The sequence below is a fragment of the Eleutherodactylus coqui genome, chromosome 8 (genome assembly GCF_035609145.1).
Source record: "Eleutherodactylus coqui strain aEleCoq1 chromosome 8, aEleCoq1.hap1, whole genome shotgun sequence".
In the NCBI taxonomy this organism is placed as follows: Eukaryota; Metazoa; Chordata; class Amphibia; order Anura; family Eleutherodactylidae; genus Eleutherodactylus; species Eleutherodactylus coqui.
In genome coordinates this window covers 79,642,386-79,667,852 of record NC_089844.1, presented here as the reverse complement: position 1 = coordinate 79,667,852, position 25,467 = coordinate 79,642,386, and the positions used below count along the sequence as shown (strand labels likewise).

At 44.8% G+C, this 25,467-nt stretch overlaps 1 protein-coding gene across 1 annotated transcript in view; it reads left to right on the top strand.

Annotated features, from left to right (window-relative positions):
* Positions 1-25,467, top strand: part of B3GALT1 (beta-1,3-galactosyltransferase 1) — a 339,720-nt gene that overhangs the window by 210,564 nt on the left and 103,689 nt on the right. Inside the window, exon 3 of the mRNA XM_066577413.1 lies at positions 20,169-20,259. The gene's annotated coding sequence lies outside the window, so the exon portion shown is untranslated. The remainder of the gene's footprint in view (positions 1-20,168; positions 20,260-25,467) is intronic.

The following is a 25,467-nucleotide window of genomic DNA, read 5'->3' as shown; positions in this document are numbered from 1 at the left end:
TGGGCCAGCGGTCACCTAAACTGACACTGTTCCTAAACTGAACACCAGTTCCTGTCTATAGTTCTATCTAGTATAATGATCACACTGTGGCTATTATATATCCACATATGATCAACCAGAGCTGCTTAGGAATTAGCAATTACCAAACTACAATGCATAAAGTCTAGAGGAATCAAGCAGCAACAGTGATGCAGCAGAATTGGTTTCACCATCTCTGCACAGGGAGACTGAAAGTAATTAAACAGTACTGTAGCTGTTTCTTCACTATACTTTAGATTCAGACCAACTATATAGCTAGTGTGTGATAACTGTTACCAACTTGATCCCAGCTAAGGGGAAACAGCTCTCTGGTATGTAGAGGAAATATCTGACTAGCTGACCACAGCTGCTCCCCTATAGATTCCCATGTGCCGTGGAACTCAATGTCTCAACAATCCCCCCCCCCCCCCCTTCCCTTTCATTTTATAAAAACCTCCATTTACTTATACGAGGTTTCCTCATCACTGTCCAGGGACTCAGGACAGAACCAACTTATCCAGGTTTTTAATACCTTTACAATACCCCCAAAACTTTTTGAAATGCACAAATTGACTAGTTCCTATATCAAGTTGATAAATCATTATCCAATTAAACCACACACTAGAGTACATACACTAGAAATGAATTAGTTTCCATTACAAACCAAATGAGAATAGTAGAACATGGCGATGAATACGAATCAATTAGAGACCATTATTTTATGACCTGTTAAAAAATTCCCTTGCATTTTGGTCATATCAAACTGTGATCAGAAACAAAAGCTGCCCTACGGGAACTGTTAGAGCTTTCATTTTCATCAATGGGAACATTTTTCTTATATAATTGTCACCATCCTTGCAAAATATCCCTTTATGTAAATGGACAGCTCACATCATTAATTATTATCAAAACCTTTGATTAGGGAAATGCTCTACCCTGTGGTATAAGGATTGATGCCATTCAGGAAACTGGGAAAGCTGAACTACATCCTCAACCAGTACACTATCCCCCTCACAACTGCCTGGCCTTTGATGATAATGTGGCTTTAGGTAATGCTTTGTTCGGATGGCAATAAAGTTAATGCAGTGACAGGGGGATGTTAAATAACCCCACTGCCGGTGAGGTGTGATACCTCGGATGGTTCCCACAGGCTCCCTGACTCCAAAATTGTTATTAAGGGAAAATCTCTTAATAAGGGTTATTAGTCATGTGAAGGTCCTAGCCAAATATGAATTATATTTTTGGAATTGGGAGGGTCAGCTGAATAAATTGCATCTACACATGTTGTGATACAGGCCCAGTATCACTCCTAAATAGCATATCTGCGTACCTGTTGATAAATTATGTGTCATGCTTGTTATCACTGAATAGATAATCATGACCAGAAATATGCTGGGCATATATTCCCAATCAGAGTATCTCCTGCAGAGATATGGCCAAAAATTATGTTTTTTCCAGGTAACTACACCTCTACCCCCCACCCCTACCTCAATGACCTCAGAGAGGGTGGGGGAGGTGTGTTTTGGGGAAACCTTTAAAAACCAGGGGCTCACAGAGACCCAGATGTCAGACTTCAGAGATACACTACTGCGTAAAGCTTTCCCATTTGCTTCAGTGACTCCCCACGAACAGAACCTTGGGCTGAATATCCCAAATCTGATATCTTTCTTTCTTTTCTCCTTGCTTCACTTTAAAATACTGTCTGTTGTGTATGCCTGTAAACCTTACCTCCATTGTAGCATCTTTTTTCGGTATATTTTTGTATACTTATAAATATTTAGCACAGCTAGTCTCTTTTTAGAAGAAATCTGCAATTTGTTAGTCAAGCCTTGTCCATTTTAAAGCAAACCATAATTTGAACCAAAAATTGTGTTCATAATTCATATTCCGGATTCCAGCTTCCCTGTGATAAAAGCTGGTGGTGGCAGCTAGTGTGTGTGGGTATTGTAGAGTGCTGGAGACATTAGACTGACCAGGGGATGATTTGAGCTTTTGTTCTGCATGCGTGAAGAAGCCTGGGAAAGCTGGATACAAATCTATCTGTATTCTAACGACTATGTGCTTGAAATTCCACCAGAGTGATTGACAGAGGCTCTGCCGTGATAATTGGTAGCAGGGACTGCGCTCGGATTAGTCAATCGGCGACAGAGGTGGGATTGGTCGGGGTTCCCCCTCTCTCTTCCTGACAAACTCTGTTTAAGATTTGGCCAAATGAACTGTTAATTTCTAGTGTCATTGATTTGTCAATTATTTGCAAAAGGTTATATTCACAGCTGCCATCTTCCAGCTGCATTTTCGAAAATTTCAAAATAATAGATATTTTGTTTTTGCTCTTTGGTGAAATGCATATGTGGGAAAAACTCATAGAAATCAATCAGACTTGACACATTGGTCACATGGGAATATACAGAATTTTCTAAATCTCTCTTCTTTCCTAAACCACCCCAGTTATATGTTACTAGGAGCTCCATCTACTAATGAACAATCATCAACTCATAGGTAGAAGATCAAAAAAGCGATTTTGTAAGCCTTACTGTTTGGAGCAAATCCACTAGAACAATGAGGCACTGTAGTTTTGCTGTCATTTAAACCGACTTGCAGCTGCTCTGGGAGATGTAAGTAAAGCTTTTCTCATCTGTTGAGAGATTCTTTCCTTGTTAAATGGAAGGAGATAGATTTTCCAATAAGCAACAGTTATATCTTGAATACAATTCTGTAGTAATTAGTAAGTCCATGTAGCGGCATTTTAGAGATAATGAAGGTTTGGAATGAAATTAAGTTCCCATAATTTTTACAATGACTAATCTTATTAATTATTATTCATTTACTTTTCATTATTAGCTCATATCATACCAAAAATGAAACTCCAGTAATAATAATGTAACCACAAAACAAGTCAATTTCTCATTAAAATCTTGTAAGGAATGTTAAAACAATATAAAATATTATGCATACTGTCGTACATATTGGCTACATTGTAAGAGGTTTATATGTCAGATCTCATATAAAGCTCCTTTCCTGTCTGAGTCCCAGAGAGTAATGTTTCTACTTGTGGAGAGCACCACAAGGGTGTAGGTAGTCTTATATAGGCCATGCAATGCTCCCTGGGAAAAAAAAACATACAGGGAATGATGGTAAAGCCCTCCATAGGACCACTTATGGCAATGGTGCGAGGAAAACACGATTTACAATACTGCAGCTTCCTTGTCAACCAATAATATGACTCGGGGCAGTAGAGTGTTGCAATTAAAGGGATTCTCTTGGACTGCAATGATCATGATCTGTCAGGAAGCAGATGTGAATTCACTTTGTCACAATCTGATTTTGCTTAACCCTTTCCAATCCACTGTCTGACCTCTGAAGACATTATGATTTAAGGCTGTACAGCTCCGATGTTGGAAGACGTCCGTCAGGGTTCTCTTACTGTATATCGCCTGCCTCTCTGCTGTTGGAGCCTATCCAACGTGTCACCTAATGCAGTACTGGCTTTATCCAGCAGATAGCGCTGTTGTATAAGGGCAGAAAAAGAGTAAGGCCTTCTTCCCACGAACGGATTTCCGCCGCGTAATTCGCGGTGAAAATCCGCTGCGTTGCCCGCAGCTATTAGGTTCTATTGAACCTAATAGCACAATGCTCACGATGCGTAATTCCACCGCGGAATTACGCACCGCGATTTCTCCCGTCCTCACCCGCAGCATGCTCTATTTTCTGCGGGTGAGGACGGGCTGTACGCGCTGACGGCTTCCATTGCAGTCAATGGAAGCCGTCCGTTCACGCTATCTCCCGCTGTAACCAGCGGGAGATAGCGTGAAAAAACGCTTTCCCGCCCACCGCCGCGCGTCACATGACGCCATATGACGCGGCCGGCCGCGTCACGTGACACGGCCGGCCGTGCGCGTGACACGGCCGGTGACGCGGCGGCGGTGGGCGGTGACGGGCGGTGACGCGGCAGCGGTGGGCGGGGAAGCGATTTCACGCTATCTCCCGCAGGTAAGTATAGGGGCTCTGGGGGGCGCCGTGACGGGCTTCACTGCGTAATATTACGCGGCGGACCCCGTCACGCTCGTGGGAAGGAGGCCTAAGCCCCCTAGGAAAACCAGGATACAAATTGGATTAGAAAGGGTTAAAGCTCGTTCTTAAGGCAGCATTTGGAAAACACCTGTTTCTGCCTTGAACCCCTATAATTGGATTGGGTCTCTACAGTGGGGTACCCAAGCCAATACTCACAGAATTAGTGGTGTGGCTGTTGGTGGTACATAACGTTGAGCCGTGGTACCTGAAAATGCCGGGGCCGGGGTTGGCAGCATATACTTTAATACGGCTATCTGGCAATAGGTCAGGGCTGTCAGATCAGCTGTTTTATGGTAGTACAGTCCAGGTTAGGCCAGGCAGCAGACAAAAACGTGGTCCAATAATGGCTTATATAATTGGGGGAACTAGATTGCTTAGCATCTTCCTTAGGGAAAGGATGCCTAATATAACCAGAACTGTTATGTCACTGAGCAGAAGTGTGCAAGCCCTATGGGTTAAAACAAGTGGCAGTGGAGCAGGAAGCTTGTGGCATAGACCACGGGAGTGAGGACAGGGACCAACTGCAATCATGCATTTGTGCACCGCCATAGAGTCCTATTGAGCCTCAGGTGCACAAATGCTGCTTTTATTTCACCCGATCGAAATATGGGCACAAAAACACTCGGCATGAGGGAACCTATTGAAATCAATGGGTTCTATTGTCTGGTCTTTGCATAAGTTAGTTTGCTTGTGCGAAAACACACACAAAATCACCCTAGTGCAGGAGTTTTTACAGTGCAATTACAGCAGAAAACCTGCAGGTTTTTTTCCTGTACATGTGAACAGGATTTGCTTTAGGCCGCATCCACACAGGCAACGCAATTTTGACGCAAGAAAATCGCAGCGATGTTACATCAGTGGTCCGTGCGATATCACTACGTTTTCTCACTTTGATATTTTATGTCGCTACAAACTCGCATGTGGTGCTACAAAGTCTTGCGAATTTGTAGCACCACGTGCGAGGATTTTCAGGGAGTGGGTGGGCTTAAAATATAGGCCCTACCCTGAAAATAAGCCCTAGGTGCAGTAAAAAATGAAAAAATAATAATACGTCACCTAAAAGGTGCTGTCATCTCCGGTGTGTTTTCTCCCCTGAAGCTCCTCGGCACTTGCTTGAAGGCCAGCCCTTCCTGGATTGGTAGATCAAAATCCTTGCATCCAGGAAGAGCTGGCTGTGATTGCTTCATGAACACCGTAAATCAGCCAATCAGAGCCAGCGCTTGATGTACCAATCACAGCCATTCATTCATTCATTGAATGGCTGTAATTGGTTCATTGAGCGCTGGCTCTGATTGGCTGATCCACAATGCTCGTTAACCAATTAAAGCCAGCCCTTCCTGGAGGTAGGGATTTTGATCCTCCAATCACGGAAGGACTGGCAGTAGACTAAAGATAAGTGCCGGAGGTGAAGAGGAGATGCACTTCGGAGACAACAGCACCTCTTAGCTGATGTTTTTTTTGGTTTTTTTTTTGATGCAGCTAGGGCTTAATTTAGGGCTTTTACTGTAGGATTTCCTATTATAAAAGTTGCATTGCACTGGCCAAAAAATGCGTTTTTGTGCGATGCGATGAAACAGAAAGGAAGACTCTATAGGGAAACATATGCTACAAAAAATTGCAAACCACGGCTGTATATAGCATGCTGTAATTTTGTATTCTCGCAATGTCGCAAGCTACAAAATATCGCTCGTGTGGAAGAACCCATAAGAAAGCATATCACGTGAAAAAAATCACCTATGTGAATGCGGCCCTAATCCCATTCACTTTAAGGGCTTATTCAGATGACTGTATGTGCAAAAATGCTCACTGCAGTACAACGTATTTGTGCATGAAAGAGGTTTTTGAGTTATATTTGAGAGTGTGTCTGCACATAGTGCTGTACTTTTTGCGCATGCAGGGCCAATTCACACACGACATACCCTTTCCATGGCTTAAAAGCCTAATTAGCGTAATAAGTTCCAGGTGTCTTCTTTTCCCTGCATTTTTCGCAGTGTTTCACCCTCCCACTTGTGTATTTGCACACCTCCCATAAACTTCTATGGAGACCTTTGCTGCGCAAAAACAAAAAGATAGAGCTACTTTTTTCCACATGCGCAAAATGCACTCATGGGAACAAACCCCTTGAAATCAATTCTGTTCTTTGTGTTTGGCAGCGCAGATTTTGTGAGCGCAAATATCCGCGCGAACAGGGTTGTGTGAAGAGGTCCTAATAAAAAAAAGTTTCCACTGTGTTTTTGCACCGTCTGAATGCAGCCTTCGGTTTGTTCGATTTTGTAGTTGTTACATTGGGAGAAATATAACTGCAAAGTATCATTTTTTGCTTTATTTTCTTCTTGGACACTATTTGTAGCATAGATTGTATTGCTAGACAAGTGTGGAAGTGAAGTACATGGAGTCACCTCCAGGGTTGTGTGCGGCAGCCGCGCTCACATGACAGAAGGCGATGCAAAAATAACCCGTACAATCTGTCATCACAAGCATGTAAAATGTATCTCCTGTCAAACCAACGTCATATACATCATGATACTAAGAATTGGAAGACCTTGTGTCTAACAGCAATGAAATCACCAAATTCAGCTTTGGAAGGAATTTGCATATCAAACAACCTTCGACTCTGTTCACATTTGCGCTGTAAATCTGCATTATGGTTTCTATCAAGCTTTTTGCCATTTCTGACAGCCAGCATAGTGAAAACTGCAACATTAAAGTCTGCTGATCCATCAGTAACCATTTGCATCCGTCAGACAATGTATCTGTCACAATGTCATGGCTTCTGCTGTAAATGAAAGCCATGCTGCTAGTGTGAACAGCGCCTTATGTTCACTTATTAGGGCTTCTTCAGACACATATATGTGCAAACACACTCGCCGCAGGGCACCGTATTTGTGCAGTGAACACAGCTTGTGCGCAGGCTTGCGCATAGAACTGTACTTTTCTGCGCAGACTGGACATTTTCATATGCCCATGACGCAGCCTGCTCTGATAAAAGTGTCTATTTAGCTTAATGAGGTCGTGATTAGAGATGAGCGAACACCAAAATGTTCGGGTGTTCGTTATTCGGAACGAACTTCCCGCGATGCTCGAGGGTTCGTTTCGAACAACGAACCCCATTGAAGTCAATGGGCGACCAGAGCATTTTTGTATTTCGCCGATGCTCGCTAAGGTTTTCATGTGTGAAAATCTGGGCAATTCAACAAAGTGATGGGAATGACACAGAAACGGATAGGGCAGGCGAGGGGCTACATGGTGGGCTGCATCTCAAGTTCCCAGGTCCCACTATTAAGCCACAATAGCGGCAAGAGTGGGCCCCCCCCCTCCCAACAACTTTTACTTCTGAAAAGCCCTCATTAGCATGGCATACCTTTGCCAAGCACCACACTAGCTACAACAAAGCACAATCACTGCCTGGATGACACTCCGCTGCCACTTCTCCTGGGTTACATGCTGCCCAACCGCCCCCCCCCCCCCCCCCACAGCGCACACCAAAGTGTCCCTGCGCAGCCTTCAGCTGCCCTCATGCCACGCCACACTCATGTCTATTTAGAAGTGCGTCTGCCATGAGGAGAAACCGCAGGCACACACTGCAGAGGGTTGGCACGGCTAGGCAGCGACCCTCTTTAATAGGGGCGGGGCGATAGCCCACAATGCTGTACAGAAGCAATGAGAAATAGAATCCTGTGCCACCGCCATCAGGAGCTGCACACGTGGGCATAGCAATGGGGAAGCTATGTGCCACACACTATTCATTCTGTCAAGGTGTCTGCATGCCCCAGTCAGACTGGTTATATGCACCTTAACAGTAACCGCGTTGGTGGTAATGTGGTGGTGACTGCGGACCTAGTAGCACGGTTGTATTTTGTTGGTTTTCGGAATGTGGCCAGGATTAAGTGGGCCGTGGCGGGGGGATGGTGTGGGGGCTCTCTTGTTGTGTCGGTAAAGGTGAAATTCTTGGACTGCCACCAGACGAACCAATGCAAAGGCATTTGCCAACAATGTTTTCCCTGTTGGAGGGGGATGTTTTTGAGGCACTACGTGTCCTCTCCACGTGTCCGTGGTTATATGCACCTTAACAGTAACCGCGTTGGTGGTAATGTGGTGGTGACTGCGGACCTAGTAGCACGGTTGTATTTTGTTGGTTTTCGGAATGTGGCCAGGATTAAGTGGGCCGTGGCGGGGGGATGGTGTGGGGGCTCTCTTGTTGTGTCGGTAAAGGTGAAATTCTTGGACTGCCACCAGACGAACCAATGCAAAGGCATTTGCCAACAATGTTTTCCCTGTTGGAGGGGGATGTTTTTGAGGCACTACGTGTCCTCTCCACGTGTCCGTGGTTATATGCACCTTAACAGTAACCGCGTTGGTGGTAATGTGGTGGTGACTGCGGACCTAGTAGCACGGTTGTATTTTGTTGGTTTTCGGAATGTGGCCAGGATTAAGTGGGCCGTGGCGGGGGGATGGTGTGGGGGCTCTCTTGTTGTGTCGGTAAAGGTGAAATTCTTGGACTGCCACCAGACGAACCAATGCAAAGGCATTTGCCAACAATGTTTTCCCTGTTGGAGGGGGATGTTTTTGAGGCACTACGTGTCCTCTCCACGTGTCCGTGGTTATATGCACCTTAACAGTAACCGCGTTGGTGGTAATGTGGTGGTGACTGCGGACCTAGTAGCACGGTTGTATTTTGTTGGTTTTCGGAATGTGGCCAGGATTAAGTGGGCCGTGGCGGGGGGATGGTGTGGGGGCTCTCTTGTTGTGTCGGTAAAGGTGAAATTCTTGGACTGCCACCAGACGAACCAATGCAAAGGCATTTGCCAACAATGTTTTCCCTGTTGGAGGGGGATGTTTTTGAGGCACTACGTGTCCTCTCCACGTGTCCGTTCCATGTCAGCAATAGTAGCACTCAGGACAGGCCCCATTAACAATTCTGAAGCAGCAGTATAGCGGGAGCGCAGTCTTCGTTCCATGTAAGCAATAGTAGCACTCAGGACAGGCCCCATTAACAATTCTGAAGCAGCAGTATAGCGGGAGCGCAGTCTTCGTTCCATGTAAGCAATAGTAGCACTCAGGACAGGCCCCATTAACAATTCTGAAGCAGCAGTATAGCGGGAGCGCAGTCTTCGTTCCATGTAAGCAATAGTAGCACTCAGGACAGGCCCCATTAACAATTCTGAAGCAGCAGTATAGCGGGAGCGCAGTCTTCGTTCCATGTAAGCAATAGTAGCACTCAGGACAGGCCCCATTAACAATTCTGAAGCAGCAGTATAGCGGGAGCGCAGTCTTCGTTCCATGTAAGCAATAGTAGCACTCAGGACAGGCCCCATTAACAATTCTGAAGCAGCAGTATAGCGGGAGCGCAGTCTTCGTTCCATTTCAGTAGCCTTAGTATAGCCAAGGCTCAAGTTACATTTATGTAGCTAAACTGTAGGCCAACCCCACACACCTTTCTGTACCATGAGTGCAGGCGAAGAACATAGAAATTACTATGATTACACTGTAGGTGAGGGCCCCAAAAATTGGTGTACCAACAGTACTAATGTACCTCAGTAAAAATTGGCCATGCCCAACCAAGATGGCAGGTGAATCGCTTTGGTTAATGTGGCTTAAGTGGTAACTAGGCCTGGAGGCAGCCCAGTGTAACGAAAAATTGGTTCAAGTTAAAGTTCCAACGCTTTTAAGCGCATTGAAACTTATAAAAATTGTTCTGAAAAATTATTTGAGTGAGCCTTGTGGCCCTAAGAAAAATTGCCCGTTCAGCGTGATTACGTGAGGTTTCAGGAGGAGGAGCAGGAGGAGGAGGAGGAGGAATATTAGACACAGATTGATGAAACAGAAATGTCCCCGTTTTGGATGGTGAGAGAGAACGTAGCTTCCATCCGCGGGTGCAGCCTACGTATTGCTTACGTATCGCTGCTGTCCGCTGGTGGAGAACAGAAGTCTGGGGAAATCCAGCCTTTGTTCATCTTAATGAGTGTTAGCCTGTCGGCACTGTCGGTTGACAAGCGGCTACGCTTATCTGTGATGATTCCCCCAGCCGCACTAAACACCCTCTCCGACAAGACACTAGCCGCAGGACAAGCAAGCACCTCCAGGGCATACAGCGCTAGTTCAGGCCACGTGTCCAGCTTCGACACCCAGTAGTTGTAGGGGGCAGAGGCGTCACCAAGGATGGTCGTGCGATCCGCTACTTACTCCCTCACCATCCTTTTACAGTGCTCCCGCCGACTCAGCCTTGACTGGGGAGCGGTGACACAGTCTTGGTGGGGAGCCATAAAGCTGGCCAGGCCCTTAAAGGGGTTGTCCCGCGCCGAAACGGGTTTTTTTTTTTTTTTAAACCCCCCCCCCCGTTCGGCGCGAGACAACCCCGATGCAGGGGTTAAAAAAACCACCCGCACAGCGCTTACCTGAATCCCGGCGGTCCGGCGTCTTCATACTCACCTGCTGAAGATGGCCGCCGGGATCCTCTGTCTTCATGGACCGCAGGGCTTCTGTGCGGTCCATTGCCGATTCCAGCCTCCTGATTGGCTGGAATCGGCACGTGACGGGGCGGAGCTACACGGAGCTACACGGAGCCCCATTCAGAAAAGAAGAAGACCCGGACTGCGCAAGCGCGGCTAATTTGGCCATCGGAGGGCGAAAATTAGTCGGCACCATGGAGACGAGGACGCTAGCAACGGAGCAGGTAAGTATAAAACTTTTTATAACTTCTGTATGGCTCATAATTAATGCACAATGTACATTACAAAGTGCATTATTATGGCCATGCAGAAGTGTATAGACCCACTTGCTGCCTCGGGACAACCCCTTTAAAGACTGTTGCACTGCCTGGGATGTACATGCTGCTCGATCTACGCACATCCCCTGCTACCTTGCCCTCGGTACTGCGCCTTCTGCCACTAGCGCTGTCGGCTGGGAATTTTACCATCAGCTTGTCCGCAAGGGTCCTGTGGTATAGCAACACTCTCGAACCCCTTTCCTCTTCGGGAATCAGAGTGGGCAGGTTCTCCTTATACCGTGGATCGAGCAGTGTGTACACCCAGTAATCCGTCGTGGCCAGAATGCGTGCAACGCGAGGGTCACGAGAAAGGCATCCTAACATGAAGTCAGCCATGTGTGCCAGGGTACCTGTACGCAACACATGGCTGTCGTCACTAGGAAGATCACTTTCAGGATCCTCCTCCTCCTCCTCCTCCTCCTCAGGCCATACACGCTGAAAGGATGACAGGCAATCAGCCGGTGTACCGTCAGCAGCGGCCCAAGCTGTCTCTTCCCCCTCCTCCTCATCCTCCTCATGCTCCTCCTCCTCCTCCTGTACGCGCTGAGAAATAGACAGGAGGGTGCCCTGACTATCCAGCGGCATACTGTCTTCCCCCGCCCCCGTTTCCGAGCGCAAAGCAGCTGCCTTTATGGTTTGCAGGGAATTTCTCAAGATGCATAGCAGAGGAATGGTGACGCTAATGATTGTAGCATCGCCGCTCACCACCTGGGTAGACTCCTCAAAATTACCAAGGACATGGCAGATGTCTGCCAACCAGGCCCACTCTTCTGAAAGGAATTGAGGAGGCTGACTCCGACTGCGCCGCCCATGTTGGAGTTGGTATTCGACTATAGCTCTACGTTGTTCATAGAGCCTGGCCAACATGTGGAGCGTAGAGTTCCACCGTGTGGGCACGTCGCACAGCAGTCGGTGCACTGGCAGCTTAAAGTGATGTTGCAGGGTGCGCAGGGTGGCAGCGTCCGTGTGGGACTTGCGGAAATGTGCGCAGAGCCGGCGCGCCTTTACGAGCAGGTCTGACAAGCGTGGGTAGCTTTTCAGAAAGCGCTGAACCACCAAATTAAAGACGTGGGCCAGGCATGGCACGTGCGTGAGGCTGCCGAGCTGCAGAGCCGCCACCAGGTTACGCCCGTTGTCACACACGACCATGCCCGGTTGGAGGCTCAGCGGCGCAAGCCAGCGGTCGGTCTGCTGTGTCAGACCCTGCAGCAGTTCGTGGGCCGTGTGCCTCTTATCGCCTAAGCTGAGTAGTTTCAGCACGGCTTGCTGACGCTTGCCCACCGCTGTGCTGCCACACCGCGCGACACCGACTGCTGGCGACATGCTGCTGCTAACACATCTTGATTGCGAGACAGAGGAGGAGGAGGAGGAGGAGGGTGCTTTAGTGGAGGAAGCATACACCTCCGCAGATACCAGCACCGAGCTGGGGCCCGCAATTCTGGGGGTGGGTAGGACGTGAGCGGTCCCAGGCTCTGACTCTGTCCCAGCCTCCACTAAATTCACCCAATGTGCCGTCAGGGAGATGTAGTGGCCCTGCCCGCCTGTGCTTGTCCACGTGTCCGTAGTTAAGTGGACCGTGGCAGTAACCGCGTTGGTGAGGGCGCGCACAATGTTGCGGGAGACGTGGTCGTGCAGGGCTGGGACGGCACATCGGGAAAAGTAGTGGCGACTGGGAACTGAGTAGCGCGGGGCCGCCGCCTCCATGATACTTTTGAAGGACTCCGTTTCCACAACCCTATACGGCAGCATCTCAAGGCTGATGAATTTTGCTATGCGGACGGTTAACGTTTGAGCGTGCGGGTGCGTGGCGGCGTACTTGCGCTTGCGCTCCAACAGTTGCGCAAGCGACGGCTGGACGGTGCGCTGAACTACACTGCTGGATGGGGCCGAGGACAGCGGAGGTGAGGGTGTGGGTGCAGGCCAGGAGACGGTAGTGCCTGTGTCCTGAGAGGGGGGTTGCATCTCAGTGGCAGGTTGGGGCACAGGGGGAGAGGCAGGGGTGCAAACCGGAGGCGCTGAACGGCCTTCGTCCCACCTTGCGGGGTGCTTGGCCATCATATGTCTGCGCATGGTGGTGGTGGTGAGGCTGTTGGTGTTGGCTCCCCGGCTGAGCTTTGCGCGACAAAGGTTGCACACCACTGTTCGTCGGTCGTCAGGCGTCTCTGTGAAAAACTGCCAGACCTTAGAGCACCTCGGCCTCTGCAGGGTGGCATGGCGCGAGGGGGCGCTTTGGGAAACACTTGGTGGATTATTCGGTCTGGCCCTGCCTCTACCCCTGGCCACCGCACTGCCTCTTGCAACCTGCCCTGCTGATGCCCTTGACTCCCCCTCTGAAGACCTGTCCTCCTGAGTAAGCGTTGCACACCAGGTGGGGTCAGTCACCTCATCGTCCTGCTGCTCTTCCTCCGAATCCTCTGTGCGCTGCTCCCTCGGACTTACTGCCCTTACTACTACCTCACTGCAAGACAACTGTGTCTGATTGTCATCGTCCTCCTCACCCACAGAAAGTTGTTGAGACAGTTGGCGGAAGTCCCCAGCCTCTTCCCCCGGACCCCGGGAACTTTCGAATGGTTGGGCATCAGTGACGATAAACTCCTCTGGTGGGAGAGGAACCGCTGCTGCCCAATCTAAGCAGGGGCCCGAGAACAGTTCCTGGGAGTGTTCCCGCTCCTGAGCAGGTGTTATTGTAGTGGAGTGAGGAGGCTGGGAGGAAGGAGGAGCAGCAGACAGAGGATTCGGATTGGCAGCAGTGGACGGCGCAGAACTGCGGGTAGACGATAGGTTGCTCGAAGCACTTTCTGCCATCCAGGACAGGACCTGCTCACACTGCTCATTTTCTAATAACCGTCTCCCGCGTGGACCCATTAATTGGGCGATGAATGTGGGGACGCCAGAAACGTGCCTCTCTCCTAATCGCGCAGCAGTCGGCTGCGACACACCGGGATCAGGAGCTCGGGCTGTGCCCACACCCTGACTTGGCCCTCCGCGTCCTCGGCCGCGTCCACGTCCTCTAGGCCTACCCCTACCCCTCAGCATGCTGTATTACCAGTGATTTGATTTCACAGGCAGGAAATAAATTGGCGCAAGACTGCAGGCCAAATATAATTTTTGCCCTTTTTGGAAAACGAAAGGCCCCACTGCCTCTAGTGAATGAATTATCTAAGTTTAATAACTGTGCTGTGTCCCTGCTAATGTGTCACAGAACGTGAAGGTAGCAGAGTTATTATAACTCTTGGAGAGCAGGTATTTTTTTCCCAATTAAGGAAAGCAAATGGCGATGCCAGCAGTAAAGCGTAGCTGGGTGCGTCTGATTTAGCAATGTTGTTCACGCAGCTCACACGTGTCCACCGCCCTTAGGACGGACAGAGGCTGGACAAATAGATTTGTTTTCAGTTTTTTTCCACCAAAAGGCAGCACTGCGTATATTCAATGAACATGAGAAGTTTAATAACTGTGCTGTGTCCCTGCTTATGTGTCACAGAACGTGAGGGTAGCAGAGTTATTATAACTCTTGGAGAGCAGGTATTTTTTTCCCAATTAAGGAAAGCAAATGGCGACGCCAGCAGTAAAGCGTAGCTGGGTGCGTCTGATTTAGCAATGTTGTTCACGCAGCTCACACGTGTCCACCGCCCTTAGGACGGACAGAGGCTGGACAAATAGATTTGTTTTCAGTTTTTTTCCACCAAAAGGCAGCACTGCGTATATTCAATGAACATGAGAAGTTTAATAACTGTGCTGTGTCCCTGCTTATGTGTCACAGAACGTGAGGGTAGCAGAGTTATTATAACTCTTGGAGAGCAGGTATTTTTTTCCCAATTAAGGAAAGCAAATGGCGACGCCAGCAGTAAAGCGTAGCTGGGTGCGTCTGATTTAGCAATGTTGTTCACGCAGCTCACACGTGTCCACCGCCCTTAGGACGGACAGAGGCTGGACAAATAGATTTGTTTTCAGTTTTTTGGCACCAAAAGGCAGCACTGCGTATATTCTATGAATAATAACTGTGTTGTCGCCCTGCCTATACAATTCTTTCCCTGCAGAATCAATGGAGGGTGCAATGGTCTGCAGAGGCGATTTTGAGAAGCAAAAAAAAATGCAGCACAGCTAACAGCAGCCTGGACAGTACTGCACACGGATAAATATGGCCCTAGAAAGGACCTTTGAGGTTCTTGAAGGCTACACTCACTCCTAACACTCTCCCTGCCTATGCAGCACTTCTGTCCCTAATGCCAGGTGCAACGGTCTGCAGAGGCGATTTTGAGAAAAAAAAATTTGCCACTGCTAACAGCAGCCAACACACAGCTATCAGTGGCCCTAATAAGGACCTTTGGGGGGTCTTGAAGCCTACACTAACTACCAATTCTTTCCCTACAGCAGCTCCGGTACAAACAGCACTGTCCCTCATCTAACTCACACGGCATCTGAGGCGAACCGCGGGAGGGGCCGACTTTTATGTTCGGGTGACACCTGATCTTCCCAGCCACTCACAGCAGGGGGGTGGTATAGGGCTTGAACGTCACAGGGGGAAGTTGTAATGCCTTCCCTGTCTTTCAATTGGCCAGAAAAGCGCGCTAACGTCTCAGGGAAGGAAGTGAAAATAACCAGAACACCGCATGGTGTTCGTTACGAATAACGAACATCCCGAACACCCTAATATTCGCACGAATATCAAGCTCGGAAGAACACGTTCGCTCATCTCTAGTCGTGATGTGTTCCATCTTTCATGAAATTGCGCAGCGTATTGCCGATTTGTGTAATCATTTGCGCACCTCCCATAGAGTTTCATGGGGAGCTTTGCTGCACAAATACACAGAAAAGTAGTAGTTTTTTTCTGCGCACAACCAAAATGCATGCAAATACAATGGTTTATATTTTAAAAAAACCCTATTGACATCAATGGGTTCTATTCTTTGCGCGTATATTTTGCGTACGTAAAACTGTGCACAAAAACGTGTGTGTGTGTGTGAAAGAGGCCTTTGAGGAAGTAGTAGTAAAAAGTTTGAAATCCAATTATCTCTTTCTGTGCCTCAATATACTGTGCACAGCCTGCAGCAGCGCCGTATAAGACACCCCCCAAAAATATGACACTGTGCCTCTTTTGGGGCAAAGATTAATATTGGACAGTGTCTTATTTTCAGGGAAACGTGGTAGCTAAAGAGGAGAGCCCATAGAGGATTGTTAAAAAGGGGCCTCATCAACGGAATCCTCCAGAAGTTTGGAAACGCCCCTTAGGGTGCCTACCCATTTGCGATTTTTTTCCTGTGATGTTTTGCGTTTTTTCTCAAGAGCAATTAGTATAGAATGTGTTCTTGTCCATCTGGGTTTTTTTTCCCCGTTTCGTGGGGTTTTTTCACATAGGAACTGTCAGTTGCATATGTCTCCTTATTTTTCTCTTAATGCACCCATGATTGTCAATGGAGGGCTGCAAAAAACGCGCAAAAAACGTGCAAAAAACACGCGAAAACGCCGCGTTTTTCACGCGCAAAAATCGGCAACGCAAGTGGGTAGGCGCCCTTAAAGGGATGTGCCAAATTCAAAAGTTATTCCCTATCCTCAGGATAGCGGATAACTTTATGTTTGGTGGGAGTCCTACTACTGGGACCACATCGATCCAGAGAATGGGGTTCCTGAATGACCTCACATGGATGGAGTAGATATTGTGCATGCACGCCACTGCTTTATTCATTTCAATGGGAGTGCCATAGATTGTCAAGTGTTTGTAATTGGCAATTTCCAACGCTCCTATTGATATGAATCGAGAGGCAGCGTGCATGCGTGACCTCCCCTCCACTCATACAGGGACCTTCAGGATCCCCGTGCTCTGGATCGATAAGGGTGCCAGCAGTTGGACCCCCACCAATAATAAAGTCATCCCTGGTTAACTTTAGAACTTGCCACAACTCCTTTAAAAATGTACATTGGGAAGAAATGGTCAAAAATCTCGATACTTTGGGATTGAACTAAGACAAAAGCAAACTCTTAGAATCTGGAACTAACTTCAAATGTTGGACTTCTTGAATTATCCACCCTTTGCTTATATGACTTGGCATGTGTTGGACCAAGCTTTAAGACAGGTTTCCATTCTTAGAGATGTGTCTGACTAGTGACTTACTGTTTGAAAGGTGGGATGTTTCCAAGCTTCTAGGGGGTTGTAACATTGGAATGGGTTAAAGGGGTTATCTCATCATCTGATTGAATTGGGTCCGGTTACTGGCAACCCCCAGCAAGCATCAGAATGTACCAGTGAAAATATACTGTATCATTACATAGTGGTACTTCATATGAAAGGTGCAGTAAGACATGATTATCTCAGGCTTACCAGACACAGGAGCTGCTCTTACAGGCTGCGTCTGTATGCCCATACAGGGTAATGGATGGGAGAAAATATTCTTGAAAATTGCAACTAATTTTATAGTATTAACTTTCGGAATGACTTTGAAGACATAGCAGAAGCGGAGGTGCATTACTTTAGATGTGCCCTGCTAAATATGTATAAATAGGTATAACTCAGCGACAATTAGTGTTGGTTCTATTAAATGCCATATAATGATGCTACACCTGTGACCAGACACTTGTTTTCTGTACAGACCAAAGAAATAACTATATGAAGCAGTTGTGTATGAGGCACTGTGGTGTAAAAATCTAGGAATTGCCCCATTACACAACATAAAAGGATGTTCTCCTGAAAATGCAATTAACATTTATTTCTTGTATTATGGCTTTGTCATTTTGCATGTTAACGGTTGCCGAAAATACAGTAAATTATTGTGCTGAAAAGAATGGTTTGCTGTGCACCATTAAACGCTATCAAGGTACAGTAATTAGGTAATGTAATCACTATTACTTTATGTCTACAGCAGACATGTCTGTTTTCAGCAGAATATTCTTAACCCTACTTTGTCAATAGACCATTCATTAGAGACCCTAGGGTCTTATTGCTGCATCTGAGGCTGGATTTACAAACACCAGAATCTGTCTCTTTCTCAATGTGGAGACATCAAAAACTCTGATTGTTGCCCTAAACCATTCCTGTCTTGATTACTGTAACTCACAACTTTTCTTATTTCCCTCACTAAACTCTCCCCTTGTCAAATCTATCCTGAATGCAACAGGCAAATTCATCTTTTTGTCCAACTGCTACACTGATGCCTCCACCCTGTGCCAGTAACTGCACCGATGCCTTTACTCAGTGCTAATCACTATGCTGTTTGCCCATCCACTATGTAATACAATTTAAACTCATCACTCTCATCCATAAAGCTCTCCACAGTGCTGAGCCAGCCTATACCTCTGCCCTCATCTCTGTCTACTACTCTACCCATGAGCTCTGCTAACAATTTAACACTAAATTTCTCCTTAATATGAACTTCCCATTATTTGCAAGATTTTTCCCAAGCTGCTCCAGTTATCTGAAATGAGCTACCCCAGACAATCAGGATAATCCCCAACACCCACAGTTTTAAGCATACCATAACAAAAGATCTCTCTAGGAAAGCATATCACGTTCCCTAATCTAACTTTTCTAAGTTTACCCCTTTTCTACACCCCCCTTTCCCCCTCAGAACCCAACCACGTCTTTACAGTATACCCCACACTCCTTATACCCTAATTCACGTTACATTTGTATGCCTGGTGGCCAGCTCATGCAGCTTTATATATAGTACCATATTTATAGAGTGAAGAAGGCCAAAAAAGGGTTACCTATTTTCAGTACACTTGTTAAGGGTCACTGACAATAAACTGATTACTGATCTCTGGAGAATCTCAGCAGTTAGTGTTCAGCTTCCTCATACCACCGACCCAAAGAGAATTGGAAGGCCATGCCAGTGATTTTTTTTCATTCATTGATTATGTATCTATCCCTCCACTATATATAAGTGAGCTAGTATTACCTTAGTTAGTTATTCCTTTCTATATGAAACTCCTGGCATTTTTTTCCTCAAATGGTCATATGATCTAAATTCTGGCAGCTCAGATTTACTTGGGTTTATGATGTCTGAAACTAGTCAATTCCTCAGTCTGTATGATGAAACTACATGGACCCTACTACAGAAACTGCCTAGAGGGGGACACATACACTCCTATCACAGTTACTAAAGATGACAACGCAGCTCCAGTCACACAGGTATAATAGCGGAGATTAAAGCTCATCTTTCTGACTGTATACTTAGCATCTGTAGCTTATTTAGGTGAATATAGAAGCTAATGATAATTAAACTGTCCACCCAGAAGGCTGAAATGGTATCACCTGTGGCTAACGCTGTGCTAATGCATAATGGGATTAATGTAAAAGTGAGACCAAAAAAACTCAGCATCATGATGCCGCCTGATAAGCATCAGACAGCATGGAAATGACTACAATACACAGAAAAAACGTTTCAGACTGTTACAGGGAATTATGTAAGAGGGACAGGGATGGAAAAAGATGATTTCACCGGAGTAGCTCTTTAAGCAGGATTTCTACCCTTGCAAATGGATGAGGTTTTCTAAACAAGACAATCTTACCATATTAAAGGAAAAGAGAGAAATAAATATAGAAAAACTATAACAATTGTGTACATGCTGAAAGTGGAGAGAGGGTTATGATAGCTTATAAGCCGTAGAGTTGGGATTTTAATTGGAGCGTCTGATATATTAGCGTAATGAATTCCAGTTAAGAGCCAATGCACAGGAGAAGACTTAACCTTTTGCAATCCAATTTTGGATTCAGGGTTTCCTAGAGAGCTTTCTCTTTCTGCCATTATACAATGGCGCCATCTGCTGGCTAGAGCCAGTAGTGCAGTATGTGACATGCCGGAGAGTCCCTGACAACAAAGCAACTGGTAATATATAGTAAGAATACCCTGCTGGACATCTTCTGACATCAGAGCTGCACAGGCTTCAATCAGAATGTAAGAAGATGTCAGACAATGGATTGGAAAGGGTTAAAGTTGGTTGTATATGGAGGGTATACTTTAAAAGAGATCCTCATTTCAGCTGTCTTTTTCTTCTATGAGGGTAGAATGGTTCCACAAGAGGACATTTACCTATTGTCAAAGTGTTCACACTTGCATTATGACTTCCATTTGTAACAAATGGATGCCACCAGTAGACGGGGTCCATCATTTCGACGGGAAGAAAAGCTCTATATTCAGTGTTATATTCATCATCAAAGGTAACAGAATTTGTGATGGGGGCTCTTAACTACGAAAGCAAATGTAAGCAAAGCATAAGACTGTAGTAAGTAATTATATATTAAGATGTGCATTGAAACAATAATAAGAAATTCTTGTAACTACTGTAATACATACAAACTAATACATCGTATTTTTCACAGATGAATATCAACCTCCGACCAAGAGGATAGAGTGGAAATCTACATGTCCAAAAGTTTGTGTGTCTTCACTGATGACATCAGATAAGTCAAGGTATGACTTAGTACGCAAAATATATATATTTTTTTACATCTAAACAAAGTGTAACAAATGTTATTTCACTTTACAAATCAGTTATTATAGATCGCTATGTATTAACCCTTTCCAATCCAATGTCTGACCTCTGAAGACATTATGATTTAAGGCTGTACAGCTCCGATGTTGGAAGACATCCGTCGGGGTTCTCTTACTGTATATTGCCAGCCTCTCTGCTGTCGGAGCCTATCCAACGTGTCACCTCATGCAGTACTGGCTTTATCCAGCAGATAGTGCCATTGTATAACGACAGAAAAAGAGTAAGCCCCCTAGGAAAACCAGGATACAAATTGGATTGGAAAGGGTTCAAATTAGGTGGACTGAAAATCAACAAATATTTAAAGCTTTTTAAGAAATATTATAAAATTTTAATATTTTATTTAGCCGTAAGTATCGAGTTTAATTCTAATGCTGGATCAGTTACATAAAAAGAAACTAGAAACTTTGCAGATGTGTGGTCTTGAGGTTACATGCATGGGTAGTGTTTATCCAGTCTTGGTGAGAATGGAATAATTTGGTTGCCAATAATGTATTCAAAATTTAATTATTCTCTGAAATTTTACCAGATGTTCCCAGTATTAAGGTAAGCTGAGCTGGCTCAAAAATTAAAAAAATGAACTTTCTAATGAACAATAATATAAGAGTTAAAAATAATAATATATGGATGATTAGGGGTGATTGGTGTTATATTTGGGATAATAGGTTGAAGGGTTTGTCACACTTTTAGCTGTTTTCCTGTAAGAAACAGCTAGCTCCATAGATTCTGTAGTGGCCCAAGTTGGTACTGCAGGCTGAGTCCTATTGAAGTGAATGAGACTCAACCTGCAGTATCAACCCGGGCTACTACACGATGTATTGATCTGTTTGTTTTCTGCATTAAAAAATACAGAACGTTGGACAAGTACTGTGATGTTTTTAGTAGGACGTTGCATTTCAAACTATGAAGAGCATCTCAAAATAAAGTGAAAAATAAAAAATTATTTGTAAATATATCCTTTTTCTTGGGTTAAGGTGTTTAAAAAAGTGTATTTAGCTGTTTCTATTTCAAGTTTCATTAATTTTTAATAAAGGAAATACAAATAAAACATAGTCTCTCTGCATCAAAATCATTAGAAGCTTGAGTGAATACAGAGACTACATAATTGTACTAAACAAAGAGTCCATGTGTAGAGGTCCCTCGAATGAGACGGCATCTTGTGGAAATGAAATCTTGACCTGTATGGCAATATTAACCGGGATGGCAGTGGAACACTACAGGGACAATAATAGATCAGTTAACTTTGGGTAACAAAGAAGGAAAGGAGAAGAGGAAGACAGAATAGAGAGGGACAAAGGAGAGACGGGTACAAGAAAGGAGTGTGTAAAATATTAGAAGAAGGAAAGAGTAAAAAGGCAATAAAGGAAGGACGGTCTGGGAGGAGAGGGTAGGTGGTCCTGGGCAAGCCTACTCTTGTATTTAGCCATTTCTAACCATTTCCTGCCATTACCGCTCAAAAAGGATCAGCTGCAAATACGTTTTCTTAACCTCTAACCATCACATTTTCCATGTTATTTTCTTACATTGTTTTGAACGCAGGAACTATATAACTTGTCTAAAAATATATATGGATGCTATAAAAGTGTCCATATCCTGTTGTAATTTAGAAATAGGTAGAATGAAAGAAGGACTTATATAGTATTTACTGGTGATTTTATTTTTCAGTGGAAACTCTCTCTAAGAAGAGGTTACAAGAAAAACGCTAAAAGTGTAGAACTAGCATGTGTTGCATCTTCAATAACATAAATCAAAGGCACAACTGTGCAAAGGAAACATAACACTATGGGGAATACTCTCCCTATAGTCCCCTAACCCGGGAGGGGGCCCTGCCTACTCGGCGGACCGATCGCTCTGACAAGTGCAAGCTCGCACACGTGCCTGGGCCACTAACAAGTCCCTATCAGGGAGCCCTAGCACAAAATAGAAGCGAAACAGAACCAAACAAAACAGAAAATAACTTAGCTTGCATGGAGAGCTTCCACCAAGCTGTGTTGCTCCGTCGCTGTCCAAAATGCAACTGAAGTGATTGACCAGCACAGGAGATAGTGCTGGCCCTGTTTAAATAGGAGCCAGGCTACTCAGCACCAGGTGCTGACTGACCTTCCTCCTGCAGCTACCACACCCCTCAGCACCTGGAGAAGCAAGGGCACACCCGAAACCTGGTCTGGCCTGCAGGCAAGGTGCAGGCCTCAGCACGGCTGCAACAGCATGAAATCGAGTATGCCATATATGAAGTTGTTTAGGAGTGTTGGACAACAATTGACTACAAACCTGGAATATCCCTCTAAGGGTTGTTTAACGCACATTTTTTAAAATAAAAGATGCACTTTTTGTAAGTTTTTCATGCAGTTTATTTTTATCCAAAACCAGAAGCTGATTCAAAAGATATAGGAAAAATAAAGGAAGGATTTGCTTGGTGCATCCGCTTCTGACTTTGACTCAAAAGCTACAGCATTTTCCCCCCCAAAAGCAATGTATGAAATCACCCTAAAGACAGTGACTCAATAAGCCAACCCCTTTATACTTGGAGGCTGCCCCAATAGTAATCTGATTATGTTGGCCTTGGGTTTTGTTTTTTTTTTTAGAAACAATATTTTATTAGATTTTGACAATATTTTGATACAGAAAAAAAAAACAATACTCGAGTTTAGACATAAATTAATAGTCTTAAGTTTCAATGCTTAAGTTAAAACAAATGAAACAGTCTTAATATAAAAGTAAGTAAAAGTGAACTGGTCAAGTTTTGGATTCTCGAATCATGTATAATAATTCTCTCAATGAGACAAATGTAAACTGAATATCATTACAGTATCAGATCAGGGAAACAGCAGAAGGAGCTCTGGGGCCAAATTGCCCAATTACGCCTGAACCTCCCTTTTTTTGAAAGCACTGGAATGCATGTCCTCATACCAACAGTTGTTGTCAATTGCTTTAATAATGTCAGAGATAGAGGAGATGGAATTACCATTCCAGTGCTGGGTGATACTTGATCTACAGGTAATTAAGATATGCAATATTGGAGTGCGTAAAGTATTTGGGAGTTGGTCCACATCTAGGTTCCACAGAGCCAAAGCAGAGTTAGGTAACATTTGAATGTTGGTGAGGTTTGTGATAAGCTGGAAGGCCTGTCTCCAGAGACTGGAGATGTATGAGCAGTCCCACCACAAATGCAAGAAACAAGGAGCTATTTTGTTCAAAAAGCATGGAGTTAAATACCATCTGTATAGGATTTTTAAGGAGTTTTCAAAGTGATTGGCGCATTTAGAAATTGAACCAATCACACAGTATGCCTCAGACCACTGATTCTTGGAAAACTGTAATTTCAGATCCTCCTCCCATTTTTTGTTAAGTTTTTCCATGGGGTCTATTGAAGGTTGGTTTAAAATGGCATAGCACCTGGATAATCCTTTATTGGATCCCTGCAAGCATCAAGTTTAGATGGGACATTAATTCTCGCTGAAGGGGGAAATGGTTTAGAAGATGACTGATCTATAAGTGTTGAAAGAAATCAAGTTTGGGTATACTGAATCTGTTTGATAACTCTGCGAATGTTAGAAGACATCCATCCTCCCAAAGCTGGCCTATACGAGTGAAGCCTAATTGTTTCCATCTGGAAAGGGAGAGATTCTTAATGGCGATTTCCAATATGGCTATTTCAGCTTTGTACAGAGGGAAGGATATTAACTTTAGTTTTTTGGTCAATATGTTCCAGACATGGATGGCCGCCAGGAGAGTGGCCAGGGGTGGGAGGATTTAGAGTTGAAAGTTAAATTGAGCTAATAGGTAGTGTTTTAGGGAATGGTTGTTAAGTCTATAGTTCTCAATAAATACCCACTCTTTCATAGGATCATTAAGCCATGAGACTCTACGTTGGTCTAATATGGTTGCCCTGGCGCTGGCTTCTAAGACTGCTGGTGAAGTCGCAAACTCTAATGATATTTTTTACAAGCAATTTCAAAGCTGCAATAAGATTGTGTTTGCTCAAAGTTTCCATTGTGCCTACTAAACTTTTCTAATGTAGTATTTAATATTTCAAATTCAAGAAGATTGAATATCCTTATGTGACATATTTCCCTTAGAAGACCATTTATTATCAGCTTGAGTTTTTGTAAGCATTCGGAATCTCAATATAGCTTATTGCAGGCAAAAACCACAGTTACACATCTGGAAAATTACCTGCTTTCCATCTTTGTTCAGTGGCAGCAAGGAACATTGTGACATATTAAGCCATTTTGCTCATTACATTATTTCTGAGGCCCTCATCTCAGCGAGTATTATTCAGCATCATTTATAGAATTTGGAAGAATTCCTTTATGAAGAGCTCTTTGTTATTTCTGCATCTCTGTGGCTGGCATTCTTCTTAGTTGATATAATAGCTCTGTTTATTGTGTGATATGCATGTTCATATTATCTCAGCTCGTTTGCATAATCGTTGCATATTGTTCTTGAGTTGCTTCTTGGGAATGACAGCGCATCTTAAGAACTCTTGCACTTTACCACTTGTTCTCATGCAAATGAGAATGTGTCCGTCGATGAAGTTGACATCTACAGAAGGCATCAAATAGATAAGCGTGATGTGAAATTTTATTTCCCAAAATAGCCCGATAAATACATCCTGTCGTCTTTAATACCGTCTTGGAATTTCCTTATGTGTTGTTTGTCGGCCACTGATGGCTGGTAATATGACCATATGAAGACAAAAAGCATAGGCATTAGTCATGGCCCTTTGTACAGATCGGTTGAAAAGCTGATATTAGGCAATTGAAATGATGACACTTTCCTGGAGTTCTTCCTAGCTCCTTGGAAGCCGAAAATGTATCAAAAGGGACATCCAAGAGTGAAAACAAATATGGGAAGCTCAAGAAAGATATCAACAATTGATACAATAGTACTTTTAAGTTATTAAATGCTATTCTGCACAATTTCAGCTTCAAGTCACCACACGAATAGCATTTGTTGTGTCCTCTGATGGAATCGTCAGGCTTATTGATGTTCCTGATCTTTGTAACATCATCTTCTTACTATATTCTCATCAACTCTTCCAGCCATAATTGCCTATTGATTTAATATAATGTATTTGTCTATGCTCTTTTGTTGTCTTATATCTGTAGGCTAGTTTCAGAAATGAA